This window comes from Sturnira hondurensis, unplaced genomic scaffold, assembly GCF_014824575.4.
Source record: "Sturnira hondurensis isolate 20B ecotype Veracruz unplaced genomic scaffold, ASM1482457v3 Scaffold0020579, whole genome shotgun sequence".
NCBI lineage: Eukaryota > Metazoa > Chordata > Mammalia > Chiroptera > Phyllostomidae > Sturnira > Sturnira hondurensis.
In genome coordinates this window covers 2,258,657-2,278,224 of record NW_028093210.1, presented here as the reverse complement: position 1 = coordinate 2,278,224, position 19,568 = coordinate 2,258,657, and the positions used below count along the sequence as shown (strand labels likewise).

Sequence of the window (19,568 nt, the reverse complement as noted above, 5' to 3'; positions counted from 1 at the left end):
CTTTGATCTTCTTTGACCCCTCAGTTACAGTTGACATTATTGGCCACACCTTTTCTCCCCTAGAGATTAGGAGAAGTAAGTCAGAGTGACTTACTCAATTGAAATATCTCCCATAAGCTTTCAGTGAAGATATCATATCATAGAAATCCAATCTATTTCCACATATATTTATTGAGAACTTAATGCATGACGGGCATTCTTGTACATGCTTATGACACATCAGTGAACAAAACACAACTCTGAGTTATTGAGTTATATTCTGGCAAAGACAGACAGAGAATGCATAACAATCAAAATAAAGTAACAAATAGTATATGTAGAACTTCATATGCTACAAAAAATAGTGCTGAAGAAAGGAATGACATTATAGAGGGTGTGGTGTGGTGTGGTTTAGTATAAACAATAAATCTCAATATTGTTCACAATATCTAGTTTAGTGTTTTTCATATAAGTCTTGTAAAATACGTGAATGCAGAATCAATATAACTCTCTTGTATAAAAAGTTTCTTTGTGATGACAGTTTCTTCCCATTTAATCCATGTCACACAAATAGCATGGATGTGTTACAACAGTTAGTTAATTATTAATAAGAAAGTGAGTAAAGGAAATTGGACGTCAAGCTTAATAAACTAGGGAGCATAAGCCTATTTGCTTAGCCAGGAGTTTACAGTTTCACACGCTTCATTGAATTACAACATTTCTCCACCAAGTAGATTAACACTCCTTCCTTCTGGTATAAGAGTATTGAGGGGTAAACGGTGAGATGCTGGAGCACAGAAACCTGTTCACCTGTGGTTTGGACCTTTCAGAAGTCTGTTAAAGCTTAGGAAGTTGATTAGTTATTTCAAAAATCACTTGGTCTTCCCCAAACCCAAGATGACATAATCCAAGATTGACAAAGGAGCTCTCTCTCTAACTGGTGACCCTCACTCAGCCATTCATTTATGTGTTCTCTCTTTCACTTAGGAACACACACAACCATGTGTGTCTGGGCAGCCATGTAGACCCACAGCAGACCATGAGGCTGCAAAGGACTAAGCTTTAATATGAAAAAAATAATTCTGGACTCTGAATTTGTTTTGGCTTTCCCGAAGAAAAGTTTAGACTTTTTCCATGCTGGGATGGACAGAAATGGGACACTGAAAACCTAAGAGGGCAGCTTCTATTTCCATCTGAATAAGCCNCATAATCCAAGATTGACAAAGGAGCTCTCTCTCTAACTGGTGACCCTCACTCAGCCATTCATTTATGTGTTCTCTCTTTCACTTAGGAACACACACAACCATGTGTGTCTGGGCAGCCATGTAGACCCACAGCAGACCATGAGGCTGCAAAGGACTAAGCTTTAATATGAAAAAAATAATTCTGGACTCTGAATTTGTTTTGGCTTTCCTGAAGAAAAGTTTAGACTTTTTCCATGCTGGGATGGACAGAAATGGGACACCGAAAACCTAAGAGGGCAGCTTCTATTTCCATCTGAATAAGCCTTGCCAACCACAATCTCCCATATGTGGGTCTGTGGAATCTTTTCTCATGGTCCCATGGAAGAACATGATTTCCACCAGCAACAGATATAAATGTAGATGTACATATAAATGTAAGTCTTTTGCTATAGACATATGTATAGATACAGAGGTTGGAGATTCTTAACACATTGTCATTTGTCATTTCACACGTAGTGATGTATAATTCTATAGACTCCATCCCTTTTGGGAGATGAGGCATCTTTTTCATTGTCTCGAGTGATTGAAGGAATGATTGGACTAAATAAAGTAACAAGTGAAAGAATAGAGTACAGATTCATATGGTGGTAAAGTTCTTAAGCAATGAAGTACATTTGTAAGCCACAAAAATGGGAAAGGAGAAGGAGGAGACCAACAGTTAAGCTTCTCAGGTAATTCTTTAGTTATTCTAGGTTCATCTGGCTACTCACCAGTTCACAAACAAGTCCCCAAGATGGAAATCCATTTACATTTTTGGTATCACTCAGCATCCACGAAATAGTAGACACTCAATAAATAGTGACTTATAAAGCTCTACCATTAATTAAGTCAAGTTATTATATGGAGCTATGTGAACCTTCTGACTTTTTTGGAAACTGCCAACAAAGAACCTCATAGAGAAAAGGGGGGATGATATGTTTAAATGTGAAGATACTTGCCCACTAATTCAAGTGTTAATTTTTAGGTTTTATATTGTAGTTTTAATTTTTATATTAACCTCTGCTCATGGAGATGGCAAGTTTGTAGGGGCTTAAGGGCCTGAATTATATTCTTAATTGAATTAGTGGTTGCTATGCTATCTTCTACTTTTCTTAAATGTTGGCTTTAAAAATCAGGGTTAATATCTATGCCACATATTTAGCCAGGAGGGAATTTTCCTGTGGATTCCTGTGGGATGTTAAATGCAAATAATATTTTAAACTGTCCTACAGTAACAGATGGCTCAGCGGGGGATTTTACTTCAGAGAGTCCTGCTTGATTCTAGGGTGGGCTGAGATAATAACCACGGAAACTGAAAATTCCCCCATTCACATGGGTTAGGTGAAGAGCATACAGCCTCACAAGGTTTGAAGACTTTGGAAGACAGCAGTTACATCTGACACCTTTCAAAAAGCTTTTGGGAAGATCAAAATGATACACTATAAAAAATAATAGTTAATTACTGAGGGCCACAAGGGTAGTCAAGAATATTATCACAAGCAGTCACCACAATAGATTAGATCAAAGAACAAACTCTAGAGAATCATATATGGCATTTTTTTTAAGGAATTGGTTGCATGATGAGAGTTGATGTTTGGAAATTATTTTATTCAGTTCATACTTTAACTTAAAACATTTGTAAAGGAAATCTCCAGAAAGTACTTCCTGAATTTCAAATCACTCCAAGACTCTGTTTAAACTCTATAGTTAGCCATCTTCTTCATACAACTGTTCATCAAAATTATACAGTTAGAAATATGGCAAAGGTTCACTGTGTACTGCCAAGCTAAACTAGAGTACCATCCAAAAAGTCTGCCTTAAGTCATCAGAAGCCAAAAGTGTTTCTTCATTTTTATTATTATTTTTTGCTCCTATTATGGTCTAAAATCTATAATATTAGATGTTACTTTGAAGAATAATTTTCCAGTTTTTTTTTGTCTGGTAGAGATTCTAGTAATTTCTATTTGCAGAAAAGATAATCTCAAAAGTAATTTTATAGTCAATTGTGCAACTACATTTTACAATTATGCTAAGTAACATTAATATTCTTTATTGACTGTACATTTTAGTCTTTCAAATATTCTTTTTTAAAACTATTTATTTGTAGCCAGAAAAGTCAGGTAAAACTTCCCCAAGGAAGTAATATTTTTTTAAACCCTCACTGGAGGATATGTTTTAGAGAGAGGGGAAAGGAAGGAGAGAGAAATGTCAATGTGAGAGAAACATTGGTTGGCTGCCTTCTGCGTGAGCCCCAACCAGGAATCACACACGTGACCTTTGGCGTATGGAATGGCACTCCAAGCCACTGAGCCACTGGGCCAGGATGCTCAAGTTCTCTTTGTAAACTGGCTTTGCCATTTGGCTTACAGACTTACATTTTTGGCATATGCCCATAACATTTTTTGTATGTAATTTACACTTGTAATTTTTTGAAATCCCTACCCTGACCTACTTGCCTGTGAATTTGAAAGCAAGAATCTGTTTAGCTCTATATCGCTGGCAACTCTATTGAGCCATGCGGGCATTTGCTAAGCTCCCCAAAAGACTTACATAAACAACGTATCAATAAAGGTAATTATGTACACAAGCAATATGGTTATAAGTATATATCTGTATATCTATGTCTACATATACATGTATGTGTATATGTATAATTTACTTTGAAATATATTATATAGAGTTTACAAGTGATGAAAGAATAAGGCCAAACCCATTGCATTTGGTCACCTCAGGAAAAGGCTTATTGTACTTGTTGTTGTTATTTTGTTTTGTTTTCTGAAAAAGATTTAATATCAGGGGAAAAGTTCTCCCAGTCACCAAACATAAGGTCTCTTTTTTCAACCTTAAATGACAAAATTGAAAAGCCTCTACACTGTGTCTTTTACAATTTTAACGCAAAGCTATTGAAAGTTCCAAAATACAGCTTGTGACCTTCTAAGATTAGTGATTGCCATAATCTTAAACACTCTCTGTTGGTTCAATTGGATGCTTTTGAACAGTGCATTGTGGGTATAATGTGGTTTAATCCTGACTGATGTTGTCCTTGGAGTCCTTAGGGAAGGAAGGAGGTGGGGCATAGAAAGAAATCTCTTCAGTGTGGGACATGGAGAGGGACTCACTGTATGCTGACTGAGTGTTAGTGGAAAGGATACAGTAATTTAGACAGAAAAATAACCTAGCTCCTAAAAAGTAAACTGAGGATTACGTGTTTCTAATAAATCTATAAAATCCCCAGAACTGCTACTCCAGACAAATAAAACTTGTTTACTCCTGTCAGCCATTCACATACCTAGTTTTAGCTCTTTTCTTTTAACTTTACTTTTGGCAATACAGTGAAAGTATCAAAATAGTCATAACTAACAATTAGAAGACACCCAAAATGTGCCATGTACTATGCTATGCACTTTTTAAGAAAAACAAATTAATATTCAAAGTAATTTAGGGGAATTAATGAAATTCAGGCACACATATTGAATAGTTTGCCCAATGTTACACAGCTAAAATGGCTTTCATACTGATATCTTTATTTTAAACATAGTATAAAAAGGGTTTTTTATTTGTTTGTTTGTTTGAGTTGAGTTGTTTTGTTTTAATCTTGTGTCTCCTAGCTTGGGTTATAACTTTAAAATTGTCCAATCTCTTTAAAATTTATTGTAACCCCCCCAACTCAATCTCACTATTGTGCATTAATAGGCTACTGTTTTCTTTGATAAGGATGTTTTGATTTTGAGCACATATTCAGCTTCTTATAATTTCTTAAAAATAATTTGGTACAAGAAAATTTACTGAGTTGAAATAAAGATGGTCCTAACTCTGTTTTAAAAGGGAAGTTAGCCAAGAATGTAAAATGTTTCCATTATCAGGGAACAGGGTATTAATCATTAAACACTGTACATTTAAAATACATTTTGATAACCACATCAAATTGAATATTTAAACAATTTTTGAGAATACAGAAAAAATAGAAGCTGCATCAAGCAACATGTCCATTTCTTATCTGTATTTTATGATTAGGCTTATAAAGCTAGAGGTTTGTGAGCCAAAATGGATATTTATTTCTAATATGAAAACTCCCCAAGGAAAGAATTTTCTATTTAGAATTATGAAAAAATCCAGGCTTAAAGTTATGTACAGTTTGGGTAATATGTTAACCTATTTTTTTAAGGATTTCTTTCCTACCAGATATTTTCCATTCATTTTCCTAGGTTTAGGTATTCTAATATAGTTCTTTACTGGTGAATTGTACCAAACATTTAAAAAAAAGAGTTAATACAAACACTCCAACTTTTTCAAAAATATTGAATAGAAGGGCACATTTCCAACTCATTTTATGAGACCAGGCTATCTTGACACCAAAGCCAGAAAGAAAACTGTAGGCAATTATTCCTGATAAGTACAGATAAATATATCTTGATAAAATATTAGCAAACAAATTAAACAATATATTAAAGGAATAATAAACCATGACCAAGCAGGATCATCCCTGCAATGCAAAAGTGATTCTATATATATGCATATTAATAAATGTAAAGTATCACATTAACATAATAAATCATATAATTATCTTAATAGATAAAGTCTTTAATAAAACTCAATATTCTTCCATGATAAAAAATTCTCAACAATTCAGGTTTAGGAAGAATGTACTTCAACATCTTAAAGGCCATATATATCAAGCCCAGGGCTAACACTTTATTGATTAAAATCTAAAAGATTTTTCTCTAAAATCAGGAACAAGGCAATAGTGCCCTCTTTTATCACTTCCATTTAATATAGAAGACATAAGCAAAGAAATTAAGCAAGAAAAAAGAAATAAAATGAATCTAAATTTTAAAGGAAGAAGTAAATGTATATCAATTTGCAAATGACATGGCCTTATAGACTGAAAACTCTAAAGACTATACAAAAATTTGTTAGAATTAATAAATTGAGTAAAGTTGCAGAACAAAAAATCAACACAAGAAACTCAGTAGCATTTCTGTACACTAATAATGAATTAAGCAAATAAAAAATGAAGAAGAAAACTCTATTTATAATACCATCAAAAAGAATGAAACACTCAGAGGTACATATAGCCAAGGAAGGAAAATATCTGTGCAGTGTTCTGGCTGGTGTGGCTCAGTGGATTGAGTGCTGGCCTGCAAATCAAAGGGTCGCAAGTTCAATTCCCAGTCAGGTCCATACCTGGGTTGCAGGCCACGTCCCCAGTAGGGGGCATGTGAGAGGAAACCACACATTGATGTCTGTCTCCCTCTCTTCCTTCTTCTCTTCCTCTCTCTCTAAAAATAAATAAATAAAATCTTTAAAACATATTTGTATGCTGATAACTACAAAATATTGTAGAAAGAAATTGAAGAAGACACAAATAAATGGGTAAATATTCTGTGCTTGTTATTAGAAGAAGTAATATGTCCCTGTTACCCAAAGCTATCTACAGATTCAATACAGTCACTATCAAAAGTACAATGATATTTTTATAGAATTAAAAAAAATGCATAGAACCATAAAAGACCTCACATAGTCACAAAATCTTGAGAGAAAAGAATAAATATGGGAGCATCATTCTGTTTGATTTCAAATTGTATTATAAAGCTATAGCAATCAAAATAATATGATAGTGACACTAAAACAGATACATAGATCATATATAGAGAAAACACAGATTAAACCCAGGCATATATGGTCAATTAATTTACAACAAAGGAGCTAAAAATATACAATGGGGAAATGAATCTCTTCAGTAAATGATGTTGGAAAAACTGAATATCTATACATAAAATGATGAATAAACTCACCTGACAGCATATACAAATCAACTAAAATGGACTAACTATTTGAGTGTAAGACCTGAAACCATAAAAATCCTTAAAAATTTAGGATTTTTGACATTGATTTTATCAATGATCTTTTTGGATCTGACCCCAAAAGCAAAGGCAACAAAAGCAGAAATAAATATAAGCAGAGGGCTATTTTAAAGTATAAGTTACTGCTTTCCAGTTCTATCCATGTTGTTGCAAAAGGTAGGAGCTCCTTCTTCCTTTCTGCGGCATAGAATTCCATTGTGTATATGTACCATAGTTTTTTGATCCATTCATTTACTGACGGGCACCTAGGTTGCTTCCAACTCTTGGCTATTGTAAATTGTGCTGCTATGAACATTGGGGTGCATATGTTCTTTGGGATTGGTGTTTTAGGGTTCTTAGGATACAATCCTAGCAGTGGAATTGCTGGGTCAAAAGGCAGGTCCAATTTTAGTTTTCTGAGAAAATTCCATACTGTTTTCCATAATGGTTGTACCAGCCTGCAATCCCACCAACAGTGGACCAGAGTCCCCTTTTCCCCACACCCTCTCCAACATTTGTTGTTTATTGCTTTGTTTATAATAGCCATTCTCACTGGTGTAAAGTGCTATCTCATTGTGGTTTTAATTTGCATCTCTCTGATAGCACTAGATAGGGACTGGAAAGCACTATGCTGAGTGAAATAAGCCAGGTGTTGAAGGACAAATACAATATGATCTCACCTTTAACAGGAAGCTAAACAACAAAACAAACAAGCAAGCAAAATATAACCAAAGACACTGAAATAGAGAACAGGCTGACAGTGACCAAAAGGAAGAGAGGAGGGAATTTCAGAGGAAATAGGGGAGGGATTTAGAGGAACATATATAAAGGACACATGGACAACAACTGAGAAGGGTGGAAATGGGAGGGAGGGGGGAGCACGGGGGGTGGGATGGGATGGGAGTAATAGACAGAAAACTGTACTTGAAAAATAATTAAATAAAAAATTTAAAAAAGAAAAAGAAAAAAATAAAGTATAAGTTACTGCACAGCAAATCATAAAAATGAACAAACATGGTGGAACTGGAAAGCATTATGTGAAGTGAAATAAGCCAGGCAATGAAAGACAAATAATATGATCTCACGTATAAGTGGAACCTAATGAACAAAACAAACAAGTGAGCAAAATAGAACCAGACATGGAAATAAAGAAAATATTGACAGTAACCAGAGGGGAGGGGGAAGGGCATATTGGGGAAAGAATGGGAACATCATCAAGAGACACGTATAAAGGACCACAAACAAAGAGAAGAGGGGGAGGATTGAATGTGGGAGGTGGAAGTGGGTAGGGCAGGGGAGAGTAATGGGAGGGATGGGGACAACTGTAACTGAACAAAAAAATTCCATAAAAAGGAAAGATAACCTACAAAACTGGAAAAAAAAAACCCCTGCAAATCATACATTCAATGAGAAATTGGTAGCCCCCTAAAATAGTAGTGTTGGATTTCAGTGATAATGTAAATGACTATTACTGCCATTTACTGAGACAGAAAAAAAATACTGGCAAAATACTTGTTTCAGCTTGAAAGCAAAATGCACATAACTCAATTAAAAATAGATAGAATACCTGAACAGTTACTTTTCTAAAGAAAACACATAAGTATCCAACAATTATATGTAGTGGTTGTCAACCTCACTAATAATCAGGTAAATGCAAATCAAAACTACAATGTGTTATCACCTCATACCTGTTAGAATTTCTATAATCAAAAAGACAAACTGGTGATGATACAGGAAAAAAAGGAACGGTTGTACACTATTAGTAAGAATGTAAATTGATCTAGACATTATGAAAAACACTATGGAAATTACTTAAAAATGAAAAATGGAACCACTATGTGATTCAGCAATTTCACTTCTGCTATGTGTCTAAAAAAATTAACTCAGAGTTTTAAAGAGATAGCTGCACCCCCATGTTCATTGCAGCATTATACACAATTGCAGAAATGTGGAAGCAACCTAAATGTCTGTGAGTGAACAGATAAAGAAAATGTGCTATATATATATATATATATATATAAAGTTTATCGTGTATATATATATATACACGATAAAATAGTACCCAGCCATAAAAAAGAAGGAAGCCTTTCTATCTGTGACAACATAGATAAACCTGGTGGGCATTATGCTAAGTATAATAAGCCACAGAATAATAAATATTGCATGGTATCACTTATATGTGGAAACTGAAAAAGAAAAAAAGAAAGGAGGTGAATTCATAGAAATAGAGACTCAAGTTGTGCTTGCCAAAGGCAGAGGTGGGAGAGTAAGATGATGGTCAGAAGGTGCAAACCTTCAGTTACAGCACCAGTGAGTCCTGAGGATCTAACATGCAGCAGGCGACTATAGTTAACAGTGCCATTTGTGTATGTGAAATTCACTCAGAGGGTAGATATTAAGTGCTTCCACCAAAAATAAATCAATAAATGAGGTGTCTATGTGAGGAGGCAGGTGTGCTAACTTCATTGTGGTAATCATTGCATAATACATATGTATATTAAATCACCACATTGTACACTTAAGTAGATGTATATAATTTTATTTGACAACTGTATATCAATAAAATCAAAAATGGAAAAGTGTCAGTGAGAAAAATTAGAGCAGTTAATGTACTTTAAAATGAGTCTTGTTTTATGGTTATGAGAACTAAAGAGTTTAATATTGGGTAGATGTTTATCTACAAGCATTAGCGTTCACAGAGAGATCAGTTGCTACGTGACCGTTTTCACCATTACTGAGGGCAGAACATATTATTCAACAAAGGGGGTTGGAATAATCATACATTCATGTGGCCAAGAAGAAATTTTAGACACAATTAAGGATATAAAAGAAAGATTTTTTTGAAAAAGGAATAAAGTGGGAAGAAAGAGGAGGAGAGAGAGACTAAAAAACCCTTACTCTATCAAGGATGCTTGTTTTAAGTGAATATCTTCTCAAGTAAGTGGCAGAGTAATTTCAAGAGTATTCTTGAAACTTACCATGCTGAGAATTATTTTTCCATAACTATAGTATCATACTTAATAAAATGACTTCTAACATTTAAAAAAAACAGTAAATTTTAAAATAAATTTTTGATGTATTCTTATATCCTAAAAATAAAATAAAAATAAAATCTTTGAAAAATAATATATTTTGATAAAATCTAACAAAACATATTTAGATCTTGTATACTAAAGTTATAAGTCAGCGATGAAAGAAATCAAAGGAGACCTAAGTAAATAGAGATATATTTTATTCATGTTCTAGAAGACTGAACATAGTAATGATATCAATTCTTCATGACATCGTTATGTAATTTTCTTTTTTCTCAATTTCAAAATCCAAATTTGCTTGTGTAAAAAATAAAATTACTCTAAATTTTAAATGAAAATTAAAAGGAATGAAAATAGTTGAAGTGGCAGAAATCAATTTATGTGGTTTCAAGACAATATATTATTACCTTATGAGATATTGGAGAGGGCACATATGTCAATGGATCAAAATAGAAAATCTAGAAATAGAACCACACAAATATGTCCAAGCAGTTTTTTTTATAAAAGTGCAAAAGCAATTCAATGCAGAAAGTATAGTCTATCACACGTGGGGTGGGAACAACTGACTATTCAAACACAAACATGAACTCTGACCTAAACCTGTCACTTCATGAGCACATCCAATGTGGATCATCAACTTAAGTTTAAATATCAAAAGTACAATGGAATTCTATGCTGCAGAAAGGAAGAAGGAGCTCCTACCCTTTGCAACATCATGGATGTTGCATCATGGATGGAACTGGAAAGCATTATGCTGAGCGAAATAAGCCAAGCGGTGAAAGACAAATACCATATGATATCACCATTACAAGCAAGCAAAATATGACCAATGACACTCAATTACGGAACAGGCTGACAGGGTCCAGAGGGGAGAGGGGAGAGAATCATAGGGGAAAAGGGGATGGACTCACATGAACAAGTATAAAGGACACGTGGACAATAACTAAGGGTGGGGGGCAGAAATGGGAGGGAGGTGGGGAGCATGGGGTGGGGGGCGGGAATGGGTTGGGAATATAAGACAGAAAGCTGTACTTGAACAAGAATTAAATAAAAAAATTATTTTAAAAAAAGTGTAAAACTTTGTTAGAAAAAAATAAAAAACAACTGACATGTAGACTATGCAAAGAGTTCTTTGCCAAAAACAAATTAAACTTAATTTGTTTAATTAAAATCAATCAAAATTAATTTGTTCTTCAAAAGGCCCTGCTCAAAAGATGAAAAGATAAGTTGAAAATTACAGCCTAGGAGAAAATATGTACAAACCACATATCTAAACAAAATAGGCTAATATCTAAAATATATAATGAACTCTTGAAACTCAACAATGAAAAATAATCAATTAAACATTGGACATAACAGAAATTTCATTGAAGAAGATATACAGAAAGCAAATCAGCATATGAAAAGATGTTCAACATCATTAGTTATTGGAGAAATAAAAACTAAAACCACAGTGAAATACCTCTATATATCTATAAGAATTGCTAAAATAAGAAAGTACTAAATACTAGTAAGAAAGCAGAAACACTGGATGACTTATACATTTCGGATCAATACATAAAAGCTACTATGAAATTAAGTTTGACAATTTATTTTTAAAAAGTAAGTGACTACTATACGAACAAGCAATTGCTCTTTAGGCATTTTTCCTAGAGAAATAAAGATCACATGCACATAAAACTTTGTAGCTGGATGACTAGAGATTTGTTTGTAATAGTCAAAAACTGGAAAAACCCAGATGCTCTCAACAAGGAGTAAGTAAGGAAATTTGAGGCACTCATACCACAGAATACTACTCAGGCAAAAAAAGGAAATCAGCCCTGGCTGGCGTAGCTCAGTGGATTGAGCTCGGGCCTTCGAACCAGAGGATTGCGGTTCCGTTCCCAGTCAGGGCACACGCCTGGGTTGCACGCCAGTTCCCAGCAGGGGACCTATGAGAGGCAACCATACATTGATATTTCTCTCCTTCTCTCCTTCTTCCCTTCCCCTCTAAAGATAAATAAATAAAATCTTAGAAAAAGGAAATCTCTTATTTATGCATGTAACAACTTGGATGAATTTCCAGAGAAGTAAGCTGAGTAGAAAAGACCAATCACATTTACACCTCTATTTACATACCATTCTTGACAGAATAGAATTATAGAAATAGAAAACAGATTAGTGATTGTCAGGGGTTAAGGATAAGAGATAGTAAAAGGGAAGTGGGTTTCACGATTAAAAATATCCTTGTGACGATGGAAATATTCTATATCTTTGCATAAATATATCTTGCTTTTGTCTTGTACTATAGTTCTGCAAGATTCTTTCACTGGGTAAAGGGTAAATGAGATAGCTCTGTATATCTAACAACAGCATGTGAATCTTCAATTATCTAAACACAAAATGTTTATTAAATACAAATAAAAATAAAATTGCTTTCATAATGGCTAACATACGGCTAACATATGGCTTAACATAATGGCTAACTGAGAAGTTATTGCATAATAACTTCTCTCCACTGTATCTAATGCTCCACATTCTCCCACTTATCATGTTGTTTTCTATTTTTAATCCATATTAATATTTTGTGTTGTTTCTTTTAAAAAGTATAAGCTTCTTGACATACAAAATTATTTACACTCCCGTTTCCCACTTCTTTGTTTTTTCCCCAGTATTTATCAGAGAGAGTGAGGAGTCTCAGTCACTACCTCTGTGATCTTTTTTAAAATTATTTTATTGTTGTTCAATTACAGTTGTCTGCATTTACCTCCCATGACTCCCCACCAACCCCAGTCATCCCCACCTCCTTCTCTTGCTTCCACTCCCTTTCATTTTGTCCATGCATCCTTTATAGAGGAATCAGTTAACCAATCTGAACCACAATTTTAGGAAATAAGGTAATAATTTTGCCTACTTAATTCAAAACATTATTAAAAAGTTATGTATCAAGTTACATAATGTGGTTCCAGAGTTTTATAAACAATATATATGCAATTTGTTATACTTGTTTCTGTTATAAAATAATTATAGCGAATGCTTAATCAACAAATATTAAGTAAATACATAAATTAGTAGGTAAGCCAGCTTAACACACATACATTAAGGTATAAGACTAGCTTTTATTTTTATTCTCAAATTGTATACTCATGATGATTGGTAAGGAAGAAGTTGTTAAACAATAGGTTATTATGGCACCGTTTTTAATGAGCCATTTTAATAATATAATATAGTTCCTTAACTTATTATTATTTTTCTTTAGTCAAATGACCATTCAGTTGGGAAAAAAGAAGTCATATAATTATGCATATTTTAAAGACTAAGGAAGCATAATCTAATTAAGTATCTGCGAGGGGAGAAAATGGGCGTGTTTACTGAACACTAATTATGATCATGCCCGACCAAATGTAGCCTTGATTAAATTCACACAGCTACCTTTCTCTTATCTGCATCACAACAGCTGAAAATTTTCAAGAAAACAGAAAATAGAGAAATCCAAAGATTCGTTTTTCTCACTTGACATTTATGCCAACAAATGGGCACTAAACATTGCCTGGTAATCCTGCTACACTTTCCTAAAATGTGTAACTCCCCATTCCACACAGTAAATATTTCACACTCTCTTAACACCCTTCAAAAACAAACCTCTGTTACCTAAGTCTGAAACTGAATTGGAATTGAGCAATTACAAGCAATCATTCAGGAACTATTTAGTATTCCTACATTTATTTGATATTCAAATGCTTTTTCTGCATGTATTGAAAAGATCATATCATTTTTATCTTTCATTTTGTTTACCCAATGTATCACATTTATTGATATGCAAGTATTGCACCAATCTCACATCCCAGGATAAATCCCACTTGGTCCTGGTGGGGCATCTTGCTAATTTATTGTGGGATCCAGTGAGCTAATATTCTGTTGAGGATGTTAGCATCTGTGTTCATTAGGAATGTTGGCCTATAATTTTCTTTCTTCTTTGTGTTTTTATCTGGTTCTGGAATTAGGATAATACTGGGCTTATAAAAATAGCTTGGAAGTCTTTGCTTCTGTTGAATTTTTTTGGAGTAGTTTGAGAATGATGGATGTTAGTTCTTTGAATCATTGATAAAATTTGCCTGTGAAACCAATTGATTCAAGGCCTTAGCTTAGATGTTTTATTGGTTACTGCTTAATTTCATTAGTTGCTGTGAGTTTATTCAGGTTTTCTGATTTTTCCTGATTCAGTTTTAGAAGATTGCATGTTTCTAGAAATGTATTCATTTCTTCCAGGTTACCCAATTTTGGGGGTAAATACTAGTTGTTCCTAGTATTTTCTTATAACCCCTTGTATTTCTGTGATATCAGTTGTAATTTTTTCTCTTTCATTTCTGATTTTATTTATTTGGGACCTCTCTCTTTTTTCCTTTATGATCCTGGTAGATGTTCATCAATCTTGTTTGTTTTTTCAAAGAAACAGGTCAGGTTTCATTGATCTTTTGTATCATTTTTTCTGTCCCTATGTCATTTAATTCTGCTCTGATCTTGATTATTTCCTTCTTTCTACCCACTCTGGGCCTTGTTTGTTGTTTTTCTAGTTATCTTAGGTGTATGGTTATGTTGTTTATTTGAGATTTTTCTTCCTTCTTGAGGTAGGCCCACAAGGCTATTAACTTTTCTCTCAGGACTGCTTTCTCTGTGTCCCATAGGTTTTGGGTTGTTTTATGTTCATTTTAATTTGTTTCTAGGTAATTTTTGATCTCCTCAATTTCATTTGTAACCCATGCTTTATTTAATAGCATGCTATTTAGCCTCCATGTAATATTTGAATACTTTTAATTCTTTTTATTGAGGTTGATTTCCAATTTTTTGCCACTGTGATCTAAGAAAATGTTTGATATGATTTCAATCTCCTCCAATTTGTTCTTATTTTGTGTCCTAACACATGGTCTATCTTTGAGAATAATTCATGTGACTTGAAAAGAATATATATTATGCTGCTTTGAGATAAAATTTTCTGTAAATATCAATTAAATCAATTTGACGTAGTGAGTCATTTAATGTCATTATTTCCTTGTTGATATCTTGTCTGGAATATCTATCCATGGATGCCAGTAGGGTGCTGAAATCCCCTACTATGTCTCTGTATTGCTATTGATCCCTTCCTTTAAGTCCACCAAGATTTTCATAATGTATTCATTTCCATTTGTGTAGAATATTTTCTCCCAACTTTTTACTTTCAGTCTCTGTAAATCTTTTGTTATGAGGTGGGTCTCTAGTAGACAACATATATATATGGGTTATGTTTCTTTTATCCATTCAACTACCCTATTGTGGGGGCGACTTTTCCTGCAAGTCCCTCCATCTGCCATGGATGAAAGTAAACACTACCAAGACATGATCTGCTTGGGGAGGAGAGGTGGTCAGTTTCTCAGAGGAAAAAGGCCTCGAGCCCCTTCCTCCTGGGCTTTTATTGGGTTGTAATGCACAAGGAATACAGGGCAGCAAGGATCAAATAGTAGATAACATTTAAAAGAAATCTGAGGGCTTAGTCTGAGTCAGAGTCTGTCATGAAGGGGGTTTTGCAGAAACTCTAGGGTTTCCTGCTCAGCCCCTTAACATATGAATGATAACATCCTTAGTAAAGCAGGTTTCACAGGATTTTTAGGAATTCTTTGTGATGCCGGATTTTTCCCTGGGATCCACTCTAGCAAGGCAAGGAGCTGCACCCCTCCCCATCAGGTATTCAGGCTTAAGTGGATTAGAGCCAGGAAGGGCTTCTTACAGAGGAAATGGGACTCAGGCTATGTCACATAGCCAGGGGGCAAAGGTCTATTGCTTGCTCTTTGTTGCAGCGCCCCCACCCCCCGAGTCCTTCCATGATGGCTTCCCAAGTGATCAAGTCTGGCTTAGTTTGCTCCTTGCTGTGAGGAGACTTACCCATCATGGACTTCCAACCATGCTTTGGGGGCAGGGAGGAAACTGAGGCAGCATTCGCTACCAGAGACAAGCTTTGTCTCCTGTAGCTCTCATTCCAGAGGTCACTCACTCATCCTTAGCCACGGGGGGCGGGGGTGTAGTTACAATTTCTGAAACAGGCAGAGCGTCCACAACACCCTATGTCTTTTGTCTGGAGCATTTAATCCATTTACATTTGAGGCTATTATATAGATAGGTACTTATTTATTACCTTTTTAAAATTGTACCTATGTTTCACTCTCTCTATTTCTTCTTCTTAGACCATGTCCTTTAACATTTTATACAATTCTGATTTGGTATAATGAACTCCTTTAGCCTTTTCTTTTTCCTTTTTTCTTTTTTTGTATTTGGCTTTCAGTTTAAAATGATAGTCTTGCTAGGTAGAGTATTCCTGGTTGCATTTTATTATTTCTTTATTTATTATTGTTCAAGTATGATTGTCTGCATTTTCAGATTCATATACTTTACCCTTTGACTATTTATGCCAATTCCTTCTGTCTTGAAGTGTTTTTGTTGATAAATCAGCGATAGCTTTATGTAGATTCCCTTGTAGGTAATTATCTGTCTATCTCTTGCTGCCTTTAATATTTTCTCCTTGTATTGCCATGTGCCATTTTAATTATGATGTGTGTTGGTGTGGGTATCTTTGGGTAGCTGGAAGGTAGAGGGGGTTTTCCAGGGAGTTTCATTTTTATTTTGTTTGGGGCATTGTTCTTTGTCATCCCATTTGCTTTGTGTGAGTTAGGTAGATGTCCTAAGTCCCTGTGATTAGGATTCTCTGTGTTTCCCGAACTTCTGTGACTTTTTTCTTCACTAGGTAAGGGAAGTTTTCTGCCATTATTTCTTCAAATATGTTCTCTACTCCTTGCTCACTCTCTTCATCTCCTAGTACCCTTATGATGCAGATGTTGTTACACTTGATGGGTCCTAGAGGTCCCTTTGACTTTCCTTGTTTCTCTTCAGTCTCTTTTCTTTTTCTTTTTCTTTTTGGGTAGATACTCTCATCTTGTCATCTAATTCACTGGTTTGATACTCTGCTTCATTTAAACTGCTATTGATTCCTCCTAGTGACTTCTTCATTTTAGGTACTGCAATGTTCACTTCTGACTGGTTTTTTGTATATGATTTCTGTATCCTTTTAAATGCTTACCATCTCTTTGATTAAGTTCTCAGTGAGATCATCTGTTCTTCCCCCAATATCTTTATAACCATTATTTTAAACTCTGCACCTGATATTTGGGTTGCTTCCATTTCATCTATTTCTTTAAATTATTTTTCTGGGGATTGTCATTGTTCCTTTGTTTGGGGCATTGTCCTTTGTCATTTCATTTGTTCTCTGTGTGTTAGGTATATGTGCTATGACTCTAAAATTTGCCTTGATGGTTTTGTGATGAAGGTGTCTTGTTATTGGAGTCAGTGGCATAATCTTCCAGAACACATGAGCTCCACGATCCAGGAGTGTTTCTTCTGAGTTATGTGTCCCCCTTGCTGTAGTTGTGCCTTGAATGCTGTTGGCCCTATCATAAATAGAATTAACCCTTCATGTTCAGAGACTATAAGGGTATAGCCCTTGACCACTGTGCATGAGATACTGTGCAGGGGCTGCCCCGTGAGTCAGCACTGTTCCCAGCAGAGTCTGGTGCTTGCAGAAATCCCCCTTTGGGTGTACTGAATTTGTGACTACTTGGGTCAAGCACTGGTGTGGTCTGAAGCCCACCACTAGTTTTGTTGGCTGTGGGTCTACTTGGGTGAGTTTCAGATACAGGTCACTGTAAGACATTGTATGTAACAGGCCTTGGATTACCTGTAAGTAGCTACTACTCTGTTCACTGTTTATGTTTGTGTCTATTGGGCCGGCTTGTACATGTGAGGAACCATCTGTGGGGAAGAGTCACCTTCCTCCTGCTTAGAGCTGGGATCAGCTAGGACTGAGGCTCCCTGAGGTTCACCTCTACCTTGTAGCTATTCTGCTTCTCCTTGAGGTTGTTTTGTCTTTCTTTGGAACCTTTTAATTAGAAACTGTAGGATGAGCCTAGACCAGTTGGAATAGGACTAGTGGGTCCCTTACTTGTGAGTCACACAGTCTGTATGGCACAGTGAAGGGAAATTAGCCCCTGCTTAAAAGCAAAATCCTTCAGTATTTTCCAGAGACTCCAGCTCTAATTTTCTCAGAGGCACTCACTGCCAATTCAGAATGGTTACATTCAGCCATCCCCTTTGCAGGAGTGAACTCAGCAGTCCTAGACTCCAGGGGGTGGATCAAAATAGTCTCCCATATGGGCTGATGCTGGACCAGACTACAGGAGAAGGCTAAACTCTCTATCTCATCCCCAGGTCCCATGAGGAAGCTAAGCTCTCTGCCCCATTTCTAGGCAATAGCCTCAAAGGATGTCACATTTTGAAAGACCCTGTTTTGCTGCTCTTCCTTCCCCCCTGTGGAAATGTGCCCACTGAGGAAATCCAGGACTTGGCAGGGATGATTTAAACAATTTCATATTGTGGGTGGTGCCCACAAACCTGTAGGAAAGAGGTGGGCATTTCTTCCCCTTACAAGGGTAGCATGAGCCCAGACTGATTTTGTCTCCCCACTAAGTATTCAAGCAGTTCTGCCCTTGCCAATCTAACTCCTAGCCATAGCTTCCCCAAGAGACACAGTCTGAAACTATTGGGTCAGTGAGGGAACCTGGCTCTGTGACAAACCAAGCTGGGTTAGGCTCAAAGTCCCCACCATCCTCAATGCCCTGGTCTCTCTATACATCTGGCCTCAGCTGGGGAAGATCCAAAGTCCCAGCTTGGTCTCAGCATGACTCTGAACATTGCATGATGGTCCAAAAATTCCTAGCTCTGTGTGGCTTCTCTGTGCCTCCAAACTCAGCATCAGGAGTTGCCCAAAGGTGGGGGTCAGGGGACCATTGTGTGCTTAAAGAGAAGGAGACCAGTCCTCTTTCCCAAGTCACTTAATTAAGCCACTGTCTAGGTCTCCACCCAAAGTCTCCTCAGGTAATAGAAGGTCCCTCAAAGACACTGTTGACTGTAGCCTGCAGATACTTCTGCAGGACCCACATGCAGCAGCATGGCCTTTCTGCAGTCTGATCATGTATTTTGAACTCTAAAAATATGGAACACTTCATGAATTTGCATGCCATCCTTGCACTGAGGCTGTGCTAATCTTCTCTGTATCGTTCCTGTTTTAGTGTATGTGCTGTCGAAGCGAGCACCTGGCTGGGTTTATTTATTTATTTTTTAAGCTCAGTAGATAATACTGGTCATTTATATTACCACTGAAGTCCAACACTACTATTCTTTATCTTTTCTCCCTTTACCGTAGTCCCAAATCAACCAGAAAACCTTGGTCACCTTATTTCAAACTATATCCAAAGTCTGCTTACTTCCAGAGTTCCATTGTAATACTCCTGACCAAGGCTTCAACATTGTTTCATTGAATTATTGCAATAATCACTTTACTTAATCAACCCCCCCCACCTCCAACACAATATGCTATAACAGAGCAAGATAAATATTTATTTAAAAATACATATTAGAACACTCACTCTTAT

General features: G+C 35.7%; 1 non-coding gene across 1 annotated transcript; it reads right to left on the bottom strand.

Moving 5' to 3' along the window:
- Positions 1-19,122: 19,122 nt before the first annotated feature.
- LOC118975834 (U6 spliceosomal RNA) lies at positions 19,123-19,229 on the bottom strand. Its single transcript, XR_005064148.1, has one exon. It is a non-coding gene; the product is annotated as a U6 spliceosomal RNA (small nuclear RNA).
- Positions 19,230-19,568: the final 339 nt, after the last annotated feature.